A 19,295-nucleotide genomic window follows, 5' to 3' on the forward strand; every position below is an offset into this window, starting at 1 on the left:
GACACGACTGAGCGACTGAACTGAACTGAACTGAACTATCTTTGCAGCAGGATCCGCGGGAGGGCACTCAAGTTTCAATAGGAGACAGAGGCCTCTTTTTGTGGTGGGAGAAGAAGAAAGGATTCCTCTTGAGTTTAAGCAGGGTTTGAACGCTCATATCGTGAGGAGGTGGGGAATACAGAGCTCTTCTAGAGGTGTGGACGGGAACTCTGGTTTTCTCCCGATTGAAGACGGGTATTCTGGGAGCCCCTTGAATTGTACATAGGGATTCAAGACTCCTATCTTATCTTGAGAGAGAACTCGGGATTGCTCTAGAGGCGCTGCAGGAAAAAACAAGTCTCATTTGACGTGGCCTGGGGCATCTCGCGATATTTGGTGAGTTGCCAAGGGAAGTTTGTCTTTCCTTTCGAGTTCTGATGGGGAACTCAGGGAGACACTCATGTTGCCTCAGGGAAGTCAGGTTGCAACAGGACCTCGTGATTGCTGGCGAGTCAATGCAGAGTTATTCGGGCTTCAATTCGCATTGATAGGGGTAACCCCAAAGTGTTTCTCGAGTTGGGGCAAGAAACTTTCGTATCCCTCAAGTTGCAACAGGGGCCTCACAGAGCCTCTCAAGTTGTCTCTTGGAAGTTCAGAATCATTTTGAGATGTGAGGAGACTTTGGGATGCCTTTCGAGTCACAGCAGGGGAATAGGGTGTCATCTGGATTTGAGGTGCTAACCTCAGGGTGCCTCTCCAGTTCTGACATGGATCTCAGTGTTCCTATGAAGTTTCAACAGGGGAGTATGCCGTGACTCTTATTGAGGCATGGAACTCCGCTATCTTTTTGAGTTGTTAAAGGGGTGGGAGGCCTCCTGTCGTGTTGAATTTCTGTCCTGGGGCTTTTTCTCCATGATGCAACTGTGAAGTCAGGCCTCCCTTCGTGGTGTTAGTTGATACCTGGAGTTATCGTTGAGTCGGTAGTGGAATCAGTCCTTATATCGAGCAGATGGGGAAATCGGTGTCTGTTTGAATTGTGGCACGACTCCCCCTGGTCCTCTCGAGTTTCAAGGGGAGAATGGGCTCCTCTTCAGATCGATGGGAACATCGGGATTAATTTCCAGGCGAAGCAGATGAATTGAACCTCACCTCGAGATGACGACTGGAAAATGGGTCTCTTCTTGAGCTGTGGCAGGAACCTCGCTGCTCCTCTCGAGTTTGGTCAGGTATCTCGGTTAACTTCTTGAGTTGCGTATAGGCTGCTGAGTATCTTTTCGAGTTTGAAGAGGGAATGTGGGGTTTCTCTTAAGACGCTCTAGCGGAAAGGAGCGTCCTGCCACGTGGAGTGCAGAATTCCATGGTTTGTCTGGAGTTGCAGCTTGAAGTTTGGAGGTCTTCTCGAGTTACGACGGGGAACTCTGGTACTCGCTAGTGTTGCATCAGGGAAGTCAGGTCTCCTTTTGTGTTGAAAGTGGAACCCCGGAATTCCTTTGGAGTCTCAGCAGAGAAATAGGTCTGCATCTAGATTCAAGTCCGTTTAACTCAGGATTCCTCTCCAGTAGCAACAGGGTTCTGGGTATTCTTCTCAAAATTAACCTGGGGAGTCAGACCTCGTCTTGTGTTCAGACATGAAACTGCGCTTTCTTCTCGAGTTGTAAAAGGGGTGTTAGGCCACAGTCGAGTTGAATTTGTACTTGGAGATTGTATCAGGAATGCTCGGGGAGTCAGGTCTCCACTCGTCTTGTGAGTTGATACTGGAGGATACATTTGAATCTGTGCAGTGGAATCAGACAATATTTCAAGTGGGTGGGGACATCGGTACCTTTTCCAATTGTGTTTTGCAACCCCGGGAATCCTGCCGAGTTTCAAGGTGGTACCAGCCTCCTGGTACTGTGCGACAGGAACGTCTGGATTCCATTCCAGACAAAGCAGGGGAATCGACTGTCATCTGGAAAAGAGGACTGGAAAACGGGGCCTTTGTCAGTTGTGGCAGGAAACTCTGTGTTCCTCTCGATTGGGGCTCGGTATGTCAGTGTAATTTTTGAGTCGCATAAGGTATGTTAAGTAACCTGTCGAGTTTCAAGGGGGAATGTGGGATTTCTCTTGAGAATCTGAAACGGAAATGTTCCTCATCTCACCTTGAAGGCAGAATCTTGTGGTTTTTCTCGAGTTGTGGCGGGAAGCTCGGGGTCTCTCTCTTGCTGCGATGGGGAGATCAGGAACTCGCTCGTGTTGTCCCAGGGAAGTCAGGTCTCCTTTCGTGTTGGAAGGGGAACATCGGGATTCCTCTCTAGGCACAACAGAGAAATTGGCCCTCATCTAGCATTGTGTATGTGAATTGTGTGCTCCTCTTCAGTGGGGTCGGCTATGTCAGGGAAGTTTTTGAGTCGCATAAAGGGTGTCAAGTACCCGTTCAAGTTTCAAGCGGGAATGTCAGATTTCTCTTGAGAATCTGCAACGAAAATATTCCTCATCTCGCCTTGAGGGCAGAATCTTGTGGTTTTTCTCGAGTTGTGGCGGGAAGCTTCTGGTCCCTCTTGTGTTGCGATGGGACCCTAGGAACTCACTCGTGTTGCTTCAGGGAAGTCAGGTCTCTTTCATGTTGCACGGGGAACTTCGGGTACTCTCGAGGCATGGGATGGGAATATGGCCTCATCTAGTGTTGAGTCCGTAAATTGTGTGCTCCTCTTCAGTGGGGACGGCTATTTAAGGAACTTTTTGTGTCCCAAAAAGGTGTCAAGTACCCATTCGAGTTTCAAGCAGGAATGTGGGATTTCTCTTGAGACTCTGCAGCGGAAAATTTCCTCCTCTCTAATTGAGGGGAGAATCTTGTGGTTTTTCTCGAGTTGCGGCAGGAAGCTTGTGGTTCTTCTCCAGTTGCGATGGGGACCTCAGGATCTCGCTCGTGTTGCCCCAGGGAAGTCAGGTTTCCTATCGTGTTGAAAAGGGAATCTCGGGATTCCTTTCGAGTCACTGCAGGGCATGAGGGCCGCATTTAGACTTGAGTCAATAAACTCAGTGTTCCTCTCCAGTGGCCCCAGGGATCTTGGGGTTGTTATGAAGGTTCCACTGGGGAGTCAGGCCTAGTCTTTGTTGAGGATGGAACGCTGCTTTCCCCCCGAATTGAAAAAGGGTTGTCAGGTCTACTGTCTCTTCAAGAAGGAAATCTGGGCTTTTTCGGGAGGCTCAGCAGGATATTCATATCTCCAATCATGTTGGGAGGTGATACTGCATATTCTATTGGAGCTGGTGTAAGCGCAACATGACTCATCTCTAGTTGAGTTTGAACATGGAGTGCTTTGACCTTGCTTCAGTATCCACGGGGTTGCCCTCGAGTGTCAATAGATGTGACAGGACTAGTCAAGTGTGCGAGGGGAAGTTGAGATTCCTCTTCAGGAGAAAGTGGATTGGCCGATTATCTTCAGCTGAGGTGTGATCACGGGGCTCCTCTTAAATTGTGGCGGGAAATTCGGAGCTCTTCTTTCATTGGGAGGTGTATTTCTGGGCCACCTTTGACTTGCATAAAGGAATTCAAGCCTCATATTGAATTTTGAGAAGGAACTCGGTACTTCTGTCTAGGTGCTGTGAGGGAAAAAGGGCTTCATCTTGCTTTGAAGGAGGAAACTCCAAGATTTTCTTGAATTGCTGCGGGCAGTTTGGTGATCCTCTCGATTAAAGATGGGAATATCAGGGAGCCTCCCGTGTTGTCTCTGGGAAGTCAGAAAGCCTTTCTATAAGCGAGGGGAACCTCAGGATTCCTTTTGAGTCACTACAGAGAAATAGGGCTGCATCCAAATTCTATTCCGTCAACTCAGGATTCCTCTCTAGTGGCAATAGGGTTCTCAGGGTTGCTCCCAAAATTCACTGGGGAGTCAGGTCTCGTCTCGTATTCAGGCATGGAACTCTGCTTTATTCCTGAGTTGTTAAAGGGGTGCTAGGCCGCAGTCGACTTGATCTTGTACCTGGAGATTTTTTCGAAAATGCTTGGGGTGCCCGGTCTCCACTCAACTTGTGAATTGATACTCGAGGATACATTTGAATCGGTGCAATGGAATCAGACAATATCTCAAGTGGGTTGGGATTTCGGTACTTTTTCGAATTGTGATTTGACCCCTGGGGATCTTCCTGAGTTTCAAGGTGATACCGGTTTCCTGGTAATGTGCGACGGAATATCGGGATTCCATTCCAGACAAAGCAGGGGAATCGACTCTCATCTAGAAAAGAGGACTGGAAAACGTGACACTTTGTCAGATGTGGCGGGAAACTCGGTGTTCCTCTCGAGTGGGGACGTGTATGTTGGGGTAATTTTAGAGTCGCATAGATGACATTAAGTTACCTTTCGAGTTTCAATCGGGAATGTTGGATTTCTCTTGAGACTCTAGAGCGGAAATGTTCCTACTCTCTCCTTGAGGGAAGAATTGTTTGGTTTTTCTCGAGGTGCGACGGGAAACTTGGGGTCCCTCACGAATTGCGATGGGGACCTCTGGAAATCGCTCATGTTGCTTCAGCGAAGTCAGGTCTCCTTTCGTGTAGGAAGGGGAACTTCGGGTTTATTCTTGAAGCGCAGATTGGAAATAGGGCCTCATCTAGAGTTGAGTCCGTAAATTGTGTGCTCCTCTCCAGTGGGGACGGCTATGTCGGGGAAGTTTTTGAGTAGCATAAAGTGTGTCAAGTACCTGTTCGAGGTTCAGGCGGGAATGTGGGATTTCTCTTGAACATCTGCAATGGAGAATTTCCTCATCTCATTGAGGGGAGAATCTTGTGGATTTTCTCCACTTGTAGCGGGAAGCTTGGGCTTCCCCTCGAGTTGCGACGGGGACCTCAGGAATTCGCTCGTGTTGCCTAAGGAAAGTCAGGTCTCTTTTCGTGTTGGAAGGGGAACCTCAGGATTCCTCTCGAGGCGCGGCAGGGGGATGAGGATGCATCTAGCGTTGAGTCAATCAGCTGTGTGTTTCTCTCCCGTGGTGACAGGGAATTTGGGGTTGCTATGAATTTCAACGGGTGAATCAAGCCTCCTCTGGATTTGAGGCATGGCATTCTGCTTTCCTTCTGAGTTGTAAAAGGGGAGTCAGTCCTCGTTTGGTGATCAGGCAGTTCAATAGTGCTTTTTCTATAGGCTCAGCATGGGTGTCAGGTCTCCCATCATGTTGTCAGGGGATACTCGGTGTTCCATTGGAGCTGAGCTAGGACATCAGGACGTACCTCGATTTGAGGGATAACTCAGAGTTCTTTATCCTTGCAGCAGGATCGGCGGGATAGCCCTCGAATTTCGATTGTAGACAGAGGACTCCTCTTGTGGTGGGAGAAGAAGGAAGGATTCCTCTTAAGTTGAAACAGAGACTGAACTCTTACATATTGATGAGGTGGGGAATATGGGGCTCTTCAAGAGGTGTGGATGGAAATAGGGGTTTCTTCCGATTGAAGATGGGTATTGTGGGAGCCCCTTGAGTTGTAAATAGGGATTCAAGCCTCTGATCGAATCTTGAGAGTGGACTCGGGATTGCTCTCCATGTGCTGTAGGATAAAAGGGCCTCATGTGTCATTGCCTGGGGAATCACGTGGTTTTTGTCGAGTTGCGGAGGGAAGTTTGGCTTTCCTTCGCGGTAGGACCGGGATCACAGGGAGAATCTCGTGTTGCCTCAGGGAAGTCAAGTTGCGAGGGACAGCTCAGATTTGCTCTCGAATCACTGCAGAGGAATTGGGATTTAATTCACATTGAAGGGGGTAATCAAAAAGTGTTTCTCAAGTGGGTGCAGGAAACTTTTGGATCGCTCGAGTTGCAACAGGCCCCTCACGGAGCCTCTCAAGTTGTGTCTTGGAAGTCCAGAATCCTTTTAAGGTGTGAGGAGCCTTTGGCATGCCTCTCGAGTCAGTGCAGGAAAATAGGGTCTCATCTGGAGTTGAGGCGCTAACCTCAGGGTGCCTCTCCAGTTCTGACATGGATCTCAGTGTCCCTATGAAGTTTCAACAGGGGAGTCATGCCACGTCTCTTGTTGAGGCATGGAACTCTGTTATCATTATGAGTTGTAAAAGGGGTGGGAGGAATCCTGTCGAGTTGAAGTTAGGTCCTGGGGCATTTTCTCAATGGTGCACCTGGGAAGTCACTCCTCCCTTCTTGGTGTTAGTTGATCCCGGGGGTTCCATTTGAATTGGTACAGTGGAATCAGGCTTTATGTCGAGCGGATGGGGAAATCGGTGTCTTTTTAAATTGTGGCACCACCCCCTGTGGTCTTCTTGAGTTTCAAGAGGAGACTGGCCTTCTCTTCAGATTTGACGGGAACACTGGGATTCCTTTCGAGACAATGCAGGGGAATCGATCCTCATCTCGAGAGGACGAGTGGAAAACGGGGCTCTTTTTGAGCTGTGGCAGGAACATTGCTACTCCTCTGGAGTGCAGCTGGGTAAGTCAGGGAATTTCTTAAATTGAGTTAGGGTTTTGAGTATCCTTTCAAGGTCAAAGAGGGAATGTGGGATTTCTCTTGAGACACTGCAGCAGAAACTGGCATCCTGTCACATGGAGGGGAGAATGTCATGGTTTTTCTCGAGTTGCGGCTTAAAGCTTGGAGGTCTTCTTGAGTTATGATGGGGACCTCTGGGACTCGCTAGTGATGCCTAGGGAAGTCAGGTCTCCTTTCGTGTTGAAAGTGGAATATCGGGATTCGTTTCGAGTCAGTGCAGGGCATTAGGACCACATTTAGAGTTGAGTCGGTAAACTCAGTGTTCCTCTCCAGTGGCGACAGGGATCTTGGGGTTCCACTGGGGAGTCAGGCCAAGTCTTTGTTGAGGTTGAACTCTGATTTCCCCCCGAGTTGTAAAAGGGTTTCAGGCCTGCTCTCACTTTAAGCAGGGTATTTGGGCTTTTCTGAGAGGTTCAGCCAGGGATTCATATCTCCAATCATGTTGGGAGGTGATACTCAGTGTTCCACTGGAGCTGGTGTAAGCGTATCATGACCCATCTCTAGTTGAGTGTGAATTCAGAGTTCTTTTATCTTAATGCAGGATCTACGCGGTTGCCCTCGAATTTCAGTAGGTGAGACAGGACTCGTCAAGTGATGAGAGGGGAAATTGGAATTCCTTTTCAGTTGAAAAGGGAATGGCTCATTACTTGAGGTGAGGTGTGATCACGAGGCTCCTCTTAAACTGTGGAGAGAAATTCAGAGTTCTGTCATTGTGACGGGTATCTCTGGGCGACCCTTAAGTTGCATCAAGGAACTCAAGCCTCATATCGAATTTTGAGAAGGAACTCGAGACTTCTGTCTAGGCACTGCAGGATCAAAATGGCCTCATCTTGTTTTGAAGGAGGAATCTCGAGGTTTTTCTAGAGTTGCTGCGAGAAGTTTGGTGATCCTCTCGAGTAATGACGGGGATGCCAGGGAGCCTTCCATGTTGTGTCTGGGAAGTCAGAAAGTCTTTCCATTTGCGAGGGGAACCTCAGGATTCCTTTGGAGTCGCTGCAGAGAAATATGGCTGCATCTAGGTTCGAGTCCGTCAACTCAGGATTCCTCTTCAGTGGCAACAATGTTCTCGCGGTTGCTCTCAAAATTCACCTGGGGAGTCAGGCCTCGTCTCGTGTTCAGACATGGAACTTTGCTTTCTTCTCGAGTTGTAAAATGGGTCTTAGGCCTCAGTCGAGTAAATTTGTACCTGGAGATTCTATCGAGAATGCTCGAGGAGTCAGATCTCCACTTGTCCTGTGAACTGATACTCGAGGATACATTTGAATCGGTGCAGTGGAATCAGACTATATCTTAAGTGGGTGGGGACATTGGTACCTTTGTGAATTGTTGTTTGACCCCCAGGGATCCTCCGGAGTTTCAAGGTGATACCGGCCTCTTCGTAATGTGCATGGGGAACGTCGGGATTCCATTCCAGACCAAGCATGGGAATAGACTTTCATCTGGAAAAGAGGACTGGAAAACAGGGCACTATGCCAGTTGTGGCCAGAAACTCAGTGTTCCTCTCAAGTAGGGACAGGTATGTTGGTGCAATTTTTGAGTCACATAAAGGATGGTAAGTAACCTTTCAACTTTCAAGCAGGAATGTGGGATTTCTCTTGAGCCTCTAGAGAAGAAATGTTCCTCATATCACCTTGAGGGGAGAATCTTGTGGTTTTTCACAAGTCGCTGCAGGAAGCTTGGGTGCCGTGTCGAGTTGCAACGGGGATCTCTGGAACTTGCTCATGTTGATTCAGGGAAGTCCTTTTGTGTTGGAAGGGGAACATCTGGATTACTCTTGAGTCATGGAGTGAGAATAGGGCCTTATCTAGAGTTGAGTCCGTAAACTGTATGCTCCTCTCAAGTGGGGATGGCTATGTCAGGGAACTTTTTGAGCCACATAAAGGGTGTCAGGTAACCATTGGAGATTCAAGTGGGAATTTGGGATTTCTCTTGAGACTCTGCAGGGAAAAGTTCTTCATCTCGCATTGAGGGCAGAATCTTGTGGAATTTCATGAAAAAATACTCAACATCCCTCATAATCAGAGAAATGCAAATCAAAACCACAATTAGATACCAGTTCACACCAGTCAGAATGGCTGCTATCCAAAAGTCTACATGCAATAAATGCTGGAGAGGGTGTGGAGAGAAGGGAACCCTCTTACACTGTTGGTGGGAATGCAAACTAGTACAGCCACTATGGAGAACAGTGTGGAGATTCCTCAAAAAACTGGAAATAGAACTGCCATATGATCCAGCAATCGCACTTCTGGGCATACACACTGAGGAAACCAGAATTGAAAGAGACACATGTACTCCAATGTTCATCGCAGAACTCTTTATAATAGCCAGGACATGGAAGCAACCTAGATATCCATTTGCAGACGAATGGATAAGAAAGCTTTGGTACATATACACAATGGAGTATTATTCAGCCATTAAAAAGAATGCATTTGAATCAGTTCTAATAAGGCGGATGAAACTGGAGCCTATTATACAGAGTGAAGTAAGACAGAAAGAAACGCACCAATACAGTATACTAACACATATATATGGAATTTAGAAAGATGGAAATATAACCCTGTATACGAGACAGCAAAGGAGACACAGTTGTATTGAACAGTCTTTGGGACATTGTGGGAGAGGGTGAGGGTGGGATGATTTGAGAGAATGACATTGAAACATGTATGTTGTCATATGTGAAACGAATCAGCAGTTCAGGGTCAATGCATGTTACAGAATACTCGGGGATGGTGTGCGGCGATGACCCAGAGGGAGGATAAAGGGAGGAGGGAGGTGAGAGGGGGATTCAGGAGGGGGAACTCATGTACCCCTGGGGCGAATCCATGTCAATGTATGGCAAAACCAACCAATATAATATTGTAAAATAAAAAAAAAATAAGAAAAAAAAATAAAAGAAACTAAAAAACAAACAAAAAAAATAAAGTGGTGTCATCTGCATATCTGAGGTTATTGATATTTTCTGAGCAATCTTGATTCCAGCTTTGAGTCATCCAGCCCAACATTTCGTTTGATGTACTCCGCATATAGGTTAAATAAGCAAGGTGACAATATACAGTCTTGACATACACCTTTCCCAATTTGGAACCAGTCTGTTGTTTCATGTCCAGTTCTAACTGTTGCTTCTTGTCCTGCATTCAGGTTTCTCAGGAGGCAAGTAAGGTGGTCTGGTGTTCCTATCTCTTTACAAAATTTCCTCAGTTTGTGGTGATCCACACAGTCAAAGGCTTTAGTGTAGTTAATGAAACAAAAGTAGATGTTTTTTCTCGGATTCTCTTGCTTTTTTGATGATCCAGCGGATGTTGGCAATTTGATCTCTGGCTCCTCTGCTTTTTCTAAATCCAGATTGTATATCTGGAAGTTATCAGCTCATGTACTGCTGAAGCCTAGCTTGAAGGATTTTGAGCACACGAGTCAGAGTCTCATTTCACAGCAATTGTACAGTAATTTGAACATTCTTTGGCATTGCCTTTCTTTGGGATTGGAATGAAAACTGACTTTTTCCAATCCTGTGGCCACTGATGCATTTTCCAAATTTGCTGGCATACTGAGTGCAGCAGTTTAACAGCATCAACTTTTAGGATTTTAAGTCACTCAGCTGAAAACCCTTCACCTCCACCTACTTTGTTCATAGCAATGCTTCCTATGGCCCAATTGATTTCACACTCCAGGATGTCTGACCCTAGGTGAGTGACCACACCACTGTGGTTATCTCGGTCACTAAGAGCTTTTGTGTACAGTTCTTCTCTGTTCATGGAGATTCTCAAGGCAAGAATACTGGAGTGCGTTGCCATACCTTCCTCCAAAGGATCTTCCCAACCCAGGGATGGAACCCACGTCTCTTATGTCTCCTGCATTGGCAGGTGGTTTCTTTACCACTAGTGCCACCTGATTGACATAAATAGGCCAAAAGAGCCCTCATATCAACCCTGCTTCTCTTAGAGCAAAGATTGTCATCATGCAGATAATCTGACTTAAGAATAAGAAATGCATGGCAGCTATCATTAAGCCAATTTTACCAAAGCAGGTTAACTCGTTGCTTCTGAGTAATGAGAAGTATGACTGTGATATCACCAAAGTCCCCCTTTGGAAAGGGCTGGATATACAATGTGAGGATTTTGATGATTGCAGTATACTTGGTGTATGTTAATACACACTTTCATTATTTATGTAAACTTTCTTCGATTCAGATATGGAGTCCCTTTTGGTCATTTAATTAGACCATGTGTATATATCAAGCAGCTATTTGTAAGGTCTCCCCACACAGCCATTTTGCTTTTTTGCATTTCTTTTCCATGGGGATGGTCTTCATCCTTGTCTCCTGTACAATGTCAGGAACCTCCGTCCATAGTTCATCACGCACTCTGTCTATCAGATCTAGTCCCTTAAATCTATTTCTCACTTCCACTGTATAATCATAAGAGATTTGATTTAGTTCATATCTGAATGGTCTAGTGGTTTTCCCTACTTTCTTCAATTTAAGTCTGAATTTGGCAATAGGGAGTTCATGAACTGAGCCACAGTCAGCTCCTAGTCTTGTTTTTCTAACTGTATAGACCTTCTCCATTTTTGTCCGCAAGGAATATAATCCATCTGATTTTGGTGTTGACCATCTGGTGATGTCCATGTGTAGAGTCTTCTCTTGTGTTTCTGAAAGAGGGTGTTTGTTATGACCAGTGTGTTCTCTTGGCAAAACTCTATTAGCCTTTGCCCTGCTTCATTCCGTGCTCCAAGGCCAAATTTGCCTGTTACTCCAGGTGTTTCTTGACTTCCTCCTTTTGCATTCCAGTCCCCTATAATGAAAAGGACCTCTTCTTTGGGTGTTAGTTTCTAAAACCTCTTGTAGGTCTTCATAGAACTGTTCAACTTCGACTACTTCAGCGTTACTGGTTGGGGCATAGACTTGGATTACTGTAATATTGAATGGTTTGCCTTGGAAACGAACAAAGATCATTCTGTCGTTTTTAAGATTGCATCCAAGTACTGCATTTTGGACTCTTTTGTTGACCATGACGGCTACTCCATTTCTTCTAAAGGATCCCTGCCCACAGTAGTAGGCATAATGGTCATCTGAGTTAAATTCACCCATCCCAGTCCATTTTAGTTCACTGATTCCTAGAATGTCTACGTTCACTCTTGCCATCTCCTGTTTAATCACTTGCAATTTGCTCTGATTCATGGATCTAACATTCCACGTTCCTATGCAATATTGCTCTTTACAGCATTTGACCTTGCTTCTATCATCAGTCACACCCACAACTGGGTATTGGTTTGGCTTTGGCTCAATCCTTTCATTCTTTCTGGAGTTATTTCTCCACTGATCTCCAGTAGCATATTGGGCATCTACTGACCTGGGGAGTTCCTCATTCAGTATCCTATCATTTTGCCTGTTCATACTGTTCATGGGGTTCTCAAGGCAAGTATATTGAAATAGTTTGCCATTCCCTTCTGCAGTGGACCACATTCTGTCTGTGAAAAAAGAGAAGTGAAAAGCAAAGGAGAAAAGGAAAGATGTAAGCGTCTGACTGCAGAGTTACAATGAATAGCAAGGAGAGATAAGAAAGACTTCCCCAGGGATCAATGCAAAGAAATAGAGGAAAACAACAGAATAGGAAAGACTAGATATTTCTTCATTGAGTTAGACAGGGCTGTGGTCCACATGATCAGCTAGACTAGTTTTCTGTGATTATGACTTCAGTGTGTCTGCCCTCTGATGTCCTCTCACTATACCTACCATCTTATTTGGGTTTCTCTTACCTTGGTCGTGGGATATCTCTTCAAGGCTGCTCCAGCAATGTGATGCCGCTGGACCTTACATTGGATGAGGGGTATTGCCTCAAGGACGCCCCTCCTGACTTTGAACGTGGAGTAGCTACTCTCAGCCCTCCTGCACCCACGCAGACACCGCCTCTTGGACGTGGGGTAGCTCCTTTCAGCCGCCGGCCCTGAACTCGGGGCTGGGTACCTCCTCTCAGCCGATGTCCCTGGCTCGGACGTGGGGTAGCTCGTCTCAGCCACCACCCCTGACCTCAGGCATGGGGTAGCTCTTCTCAGCTAAGTTTCTGCGCATGGTCAGTTTTGCAGCCATCTCCTGTCTGCGCGCTTGGAGCCAGCGTCTAACATCTGCACTCTCGGAGCTGGCATTAAGAAGAGGTGGTAAGAATACACAGAAAAACAGTACAGAAAAAATATTCAGGCCCAAGATAATCACGATGGAGTGATCACTGACCTAGAGCCAGACATCTTGAAATGCGTAGTCAAGTGGGCCTTAGACAGCATCACTACGAACAAAGCTAGTGGAGGTGATGGAATTCCAGTGGAGCTATTTCAAATCCTGAAAGATGATGCTGTGAAAGTGCTTCACTCAATACGCCAGCAAATTTGGAAAACTCAGCAGTGGCCACAGGACTGGAAAATGTCAGTTTTCATTCCATTCCCAAAGAAAGGCCATGCCAAAGAATGCTGAAACTACCGCACAATCGCACTCATCTCACACATTAGTAAAGTCATGCTCAAAATTTTCTAAGCCAGGCTTCAGCAACACGTGATCCGTGAACTTTCAGATGTTTAAGCTGGCTTTAGAAAAGGCAGACGCACCAGAGATCAAATTGCCAACATCCGCTGGATCATGGAAATAGCAAGAGAGTTCCAGAAAAACATCTTTTTCTGCTTTATTGACTATGTCAAAGCCTTTGACTGTGTGGATCACAATAAACTGTGGAAAATTGTAACGGAGATGGGAATACCAGACCACCTGACCTGCATCATGAGAAACCTCTATGCAGGTCAGGAAGCAATAGTTAGAACTGGACATGGAACAACATACTGGTTCCAAATAGGAAAAGGAGTACGTCAAGGTTGTATATTGTCACCTGCTTATTTAACTTATATGCAGAGTACATCAAGAGGAACACTGGGCTGGAAGAAGCACATGCTGGAATCAAGATTGCCAGGAGAAATATCAATAACCTCAGATATGCAGATGACACCACCCTTATGGCAGAAAGTGAGGAGGAACTAAAAACCCTCTTGATGAAAGGGAAAGAGGAGAGTGAAAAAGTTGGCTTAAAGCTCAACATTCAGAAAACGAAGATAATGGCATCTGGTCCTATCACTTAATGGGAAATAGATGGAGAAACGGTGGAAACAGTTTCAGACTTTATTTATTTATTTATTTGAACTCCAAGATAACTGCGGATGCTGATTGCAGCCATGAAATTAAAAGACGCTTACTCCTTGGAAGGATAGTTATGACCGACCTAGATAGCATATTAAAAAGCAGAGACATTACTTTGCCAACCAAGGTCCATCTAGTCAAGGCTATGGCTTTTCCCCTGGTCATGTATGGATGTGAGAGTTGGACTGTGAAGAAAGCTTGTCGCCGATGAATTGATGCTTTTCAACTGTGGTGTTGGAGAAGACTCTTGAGAGTCCCTTGGATGGCAAGGAGATCCAACCAGTCCATTCTATAGGAGATCAATCCTGGGTATTCATTGGAAGGACTGAGGCTAAAGCTGAGTCTCCAATACTTTGGCCACCTCAAGAGAAGAGTTGACTTACTGGAAAAGACTCTGATGCTGGAAGGAATTGAGGGCAGAAGGAGAAGGGGACGACAGAGAATGAGATGGCTGGATGGCATCACCGACTCGATGGACATGAGTTTGAGTGAACTCCGGGAGTTGGTGATGGACAGGGAGGCCTGGCGTGCTGTGATTCATGGGGTCGCGGAGAGTCGGACACTACTGAACGACTGAACGGAACTGAACTGAACTGAGTCTTGGAAATTTTACAATTTAAAAGAATTCTTTAAATACTGAATCTTCTTAAATAGTTAATCAATTTAAGCTATGTTACTTGGACATTAAGATTATATCATATGTTGGAAATATGCATAATATCATTTGAGAGGATTAGCACATTTTGAGAAAAAAATAAGTGTTTTTTGCATGGGACCAAAAAGAAGTATTGCCAGATATATGATTCATTTGAAAAACTTACACATAATTTTAGGCTGTTGCATTTGAACTTAAAACCCAAGCCTGACACAAGCTGTTATGTACAAAATGCTGTGTTAGTTGCATGGCCCTCTGGGAGGTGAGTGAAACTCCACACACCTTGTTGCTGGTTTAGTTTATTCCTAGAGCCCATTTGCTGCCATCCTTTAACTTGCTTCCAAAGTAAAGAGACCTGCATCATGAGTTCAGGTCTTATTCTCCAGAAAATAAAACAATATGATATTGGCACCATTTGACGGGAAAATGAATGAATGGGACATACAAGACGCTTTCATTGGACATTGGCAGCATTTAACTCATGTTTAAAATTTGTCATTCTTTAAGCCATGGGACAGAGCTCAAGCTAATGAAGATCTGTGGAGGAAAGACTTTTGCAGGTCTGCACGTGGAACACCATTACTCTTCTGTTCAGAGCAATGGTTACAAAGGACATAAGTTATGAGCATTTCCCCAGGTAAAGAATGCCATTTAGGACAATGCTTAGAATATCTGGATGTCTTGGAGTTCTGGGAGCTGGGGCTGGGGCTGGGCACCATCTCTGGTCCTTCTCTTGTGCTGCCAGCTTGTTAACTGAGATCAGACCCACCATGAAGGACCTGTCAGTGGGTGGATACTTAGATCCTAAAGATCACCTGTGAGGTGTGTGCATGGGAGGTCTCCGAGAGGGGTTTCTGTGGGATGCTCTGAGAGGTCTCTGGGTGAGATTTTCAGAGTGGGTGTGGGAGGTCTCAATGTGGGGACAGTGTGGGTCTCTGTGTGGAGACTCTTAGTGAGAGAACCTCCATTGGTGGCTCTTCTGGCCCTTACAGCAGGAGAAGGGCAAAAGGATTTTCCTTTTCTGGTTTCTTGGTGTTCTTTTGGTGTCCCTCTGTGTCACTTCTCCTCACAGGTGTCTTCGGGGTCAGCTCCCCCAACCCTCAGCACTCACCTCTCGATGCCTCTGAGAGGATCAGGCAGCACCCAGGCTCAGAGTCTCTGCTTTGTGTCTCCCTCTCTCCTGAGCTCTGGAGGTCACTCTGTGCCCTGGGTCCAATCCGCTTCCTTCGACCCTGTCTGAGCCCCCACTGCTGTGCCCACCCTGAGGGATGGGGCCCAGAGACAAGCCCTGGCTCCAGTAGAGACCTTACCACAAGTAGGCCTGTGCACACCACCATGCAGACCTGGACCTGGTCCCGTGTGTGGGGGTCGTAACAGGCGTGGGGGCAGGGCCATTCCAGCTGTCAACTGGATAAGAGGCCCCTCCTGGAGCTGGTCTCTCCACCACTGTAGTGACTATGACACAGAGCTCTGCATTGCTCTAGAGAATTGCTCTTGTCTCCCTGCTTTCCGGGGCTTCCCTGGTGGCTCAGATGGTAAAGAATCTGCCTGCAATTCAGGAGACCTGGGTTTGATACCTGGGTCAGTAAGATCCCTCGGAGAAGGAAATGGATACCCACTCCAGTATTCTTGTCTGGAAAATTACATGGAGGAGTAAATTACATGGAGCCCTATAGAGGATCCTGCAGGGTTCAAAGACTTGGAAATGACTTGCGTGACTAACAGTTTCTTGTGTAGATGGGTCCTGAGATAAAAAGCTGACAGCACCCTTCTCCACAGGTCACTTCTCGCTTGCTGGGTGAAACATCCTGTCTGCTGGCTTCCTCCCTGTCTGGGCTCTGAACTGAGCAAGGCTGATGACAGGTGAGACTTCCTATGACTGTAACAGAGCCTTTGGGCCTGTTGAGTGCCACCTGTCACGTGGGAGCCTCCTTGGGCCACATGCATGGGTAGAAGTCCCAGACCACGAGTCTATCCTGAGCTCCCAGTCCTGTGAAAGCCGATTAAATACACTGTGGAGAGGTGAAGTTTGCCTGCTTGGAGGCTCTGCTGCTTCTGAGAGCCTGGCCCTTTGTCAGGGAGTCCAGGTGGCCTCCCTCTGTCTGGGTTCTGGACGCTAGAATAGAGGGAAACTCTGGGGTGGGGTCACCAGGAGCCAAACCAGGCCCCGTAACTTCTTTCCTCTGAGCCTGTAGATGCTGGTGGGACACGAGGGGCTCCTTGGTCACTGCACCATCTATGGGCACCTCTGCCACCTTCCTCCTTTCCTGGTATATGACACTAGGGGCACAGTGTCCCACCCTCAGACAGTGAGGTGACTGCACACAAAAACATGCCCCCTGCCCATTGCCTGGCAGAGGTGAGTTCTATGAGCTGTCCTCTTCTCCAGGGCAGGGTTGACCAGCCCTCAGGAGCCTCCATGCTCCACACTGCAACCCTCAGAGCTGAGAGCATGTGATCCTCATTCCCAACCCTGCTCCAGAGCACGAGAAAAACGAGGAAGGGTGATAGGCTTGGCACATCTCATTACAGATCCATCTGGAAAAGGAGGGGCTTTCCAGGACAGCATCATCTAATCCCACCATGACACGGAGATGAGGTTTCCTTCACCCTGGACTTGGCCAGCAATGCCCCAAACTCCCCTCCTTATTCTGACGAGTGAATTTGTTTCTGACACTTTTGGAACCTGGGGGAAATTTCAACTTCTGCAAACTCTTCCCATGCAGCCTCACAAGGTCAAGGTAGAGAGAGAGGTGGGGAGGACTGTTTCATCCTGAGAACGGAGAGGTCTTTAGGTTTAGTTCACCGTGACATATCCTGAATTCTGTTGCTTGTTTCTGTAATAATGGGCAGGAATTATGGACACTGAGGTGCAGGGAGGGAATTGAGTGTGGGTGAGTATCCATGCTGGAGAAGGAAATGGCAACCCACGCCAGTGTTCGTGCCTGGAGAATTCTAGGGACGGGGGAGCCTGGTAGGCTGAACAGAATCAGACATGATTGAAGCGACTTTACAGCAGCAGCAGCAGCAGTGAATATCCATGCTTGGGTTCACTTTCCTTCCGTGGCCCTGTCCCATAAGGAAGTCAAAGCATGCACCTGGGAAGAGTGACTCCTTATCCATTTCCTTGATAAAGGACAGAAATGGTGTGGACCTAACAGAAGCAGAAGATATTAAGAAGATGTGGCAAGAATACACAGAAAAACTGTACAAAAAAGATATTCACGACCAAGATAATCACGATGGTGTGATCACTCACCTAGAGCCAGACATCTTGGAATGTGAAGTCAAGTGGGCCTTAGAAAGCATCACTACGAACAAAGCTAGTGGAGGTGATGGAATTCCAGTGGAGCTATTTCAAATCCTGAAAGATGATGCTGAGAAAGTGCTGCACTCAATATGCCAGCAAATTTGGAATACTCAGCAGAGGCCACAGGACTGGAAAAGGTCAGTCTTCATTCCAATCCCAAAGAAAGGCAATGCCAAAGAATGCCCAAACTACCGCACAATTGCACTCATCTCACATGCTAGTAAAGTCATGCTCAAAATTCTCCAAGCCAGGCTTCAGCAATATGTGAACCGTGAACTTCCAGATGTTCAAGCAGATTTTAGAAAAGGCAGAGGCACCAGAGATCAAATTGCCAACATCCACTGGATCATGGAGAAAGCAAAAGAGTTTCAGAAAAACATCTATTTCTGCCTCATTGACTATGCCAAGGCCTTTGACTGTGTGGATGACAATAAACTGTGGAAAATTCTGAAAGAGTTGGGAATACCAGACCACCTAACCTACCTCTTGTGAAACCTGTATGCAGGTCAGGAAGCAACAGTTAGAACTGGACATGGAACAACAGACTGGTTTCAAATAGGAAAAGGAGTACGTCAAGGTTGTATACTGTCACCCTGCTTATTTAACTTCTATGCAGAGTACATCATGAGGAACGCTGGGCTGGAAGAAGCACAAGCTGGAATTAAGATTGCTGGGAGAAATATCAATAACCGCAGATACGCAGATGACACCATCCTTATGGCAGAAAGTGAAGAGAAACTCAAAAGCCTCTTGATGAAAGTGAAAGAGGAGAGTGAAAAGGTTGGCTTGAAGCTCAACATTCATAAAACAAAGACCATGGCATCTGGTCCCATCATTTCATGGGAAATAGATGGGGAAACAGTAGAAAGAGTGTCAGACTTTATTTTTTGGGACTTCAAAATCACTGTAGATGCTGATTGCATCCATGAAATTAAAAGACGCTTACTCCTTGGAAGGAAAGTTATGACCAACCTAGATAATATATTAAAAAGTGGAGACATTACTTTGCCAACCAAAGTCTGTCTAGTCAAGGCTATGGTTTTTCCCGTGGTCATGTGTGGATGTGAGAGTTGAACTGTGAAGATAGCTGATCACCGAAGAATTGATGCTTCTGAGCTGTGTTGCTTGAGAAGACTCTTGAGAGTCCCTTGGACTGCAAGGAGATCCAACCAGTCCATTCTAAAGGAGATTGATTCTGGGTATTCATTGGAAGGACTGAAGCTAAAGCTGAAATTCCAATACTTGGGCCACCTCATGCGAAGAGTTGACTCACTGGAGAAGACTCTGATGCTGGGAAGGATTGGGGGCGGGAGGAGAAGGGGACGACAGGGAATGAGATGGCTGGATGGCATCACCAACTCTGTGGACATGAATTTGAGTGAACTCCGGGAGTTGGTGATGGACAGGAAGGCCTGGCGTGCTGTTATTCACGAGGTCGCAAAGAGTTGGTCAGAACTGAGCGACTGAATTGAACTGAAGCAGGGCATATACAGAGCACTATTTCTCAGGAGAAAAAAAAAAAAAAACAACAACATTTATTTCAGAAAACAATAAATTTTTTGGTAGGAAGAAGCTTTTAACACACAGAGCATGGTATGTGCTATAGAAAAAAGTTTCATAGGCATGCTGTGCATTTTTTCTTGAAGAATTTTCATACCAGGTATGCTGTGACAAGGATGTTCTGATTGACCAGAAGAGGTGTATTTCTGAGGAAGACAG

Source organism: Moschus berezovskii, chromosome 7 (genome assembly GCF_049115385.1).
Source record: "Moschus berezovskii isolate FMDL1 chromosome 7, NW_MosBer_1.0, whole genome shotgun sequence".
In the NCBI taxonomy this organism is placed as follows: domain Eukaryota; kingdom Metazoa; phylum Chordata; class Mammalia; order Artiodactyla; family Moschidae; genus Moschus; species Moschus berezovskii.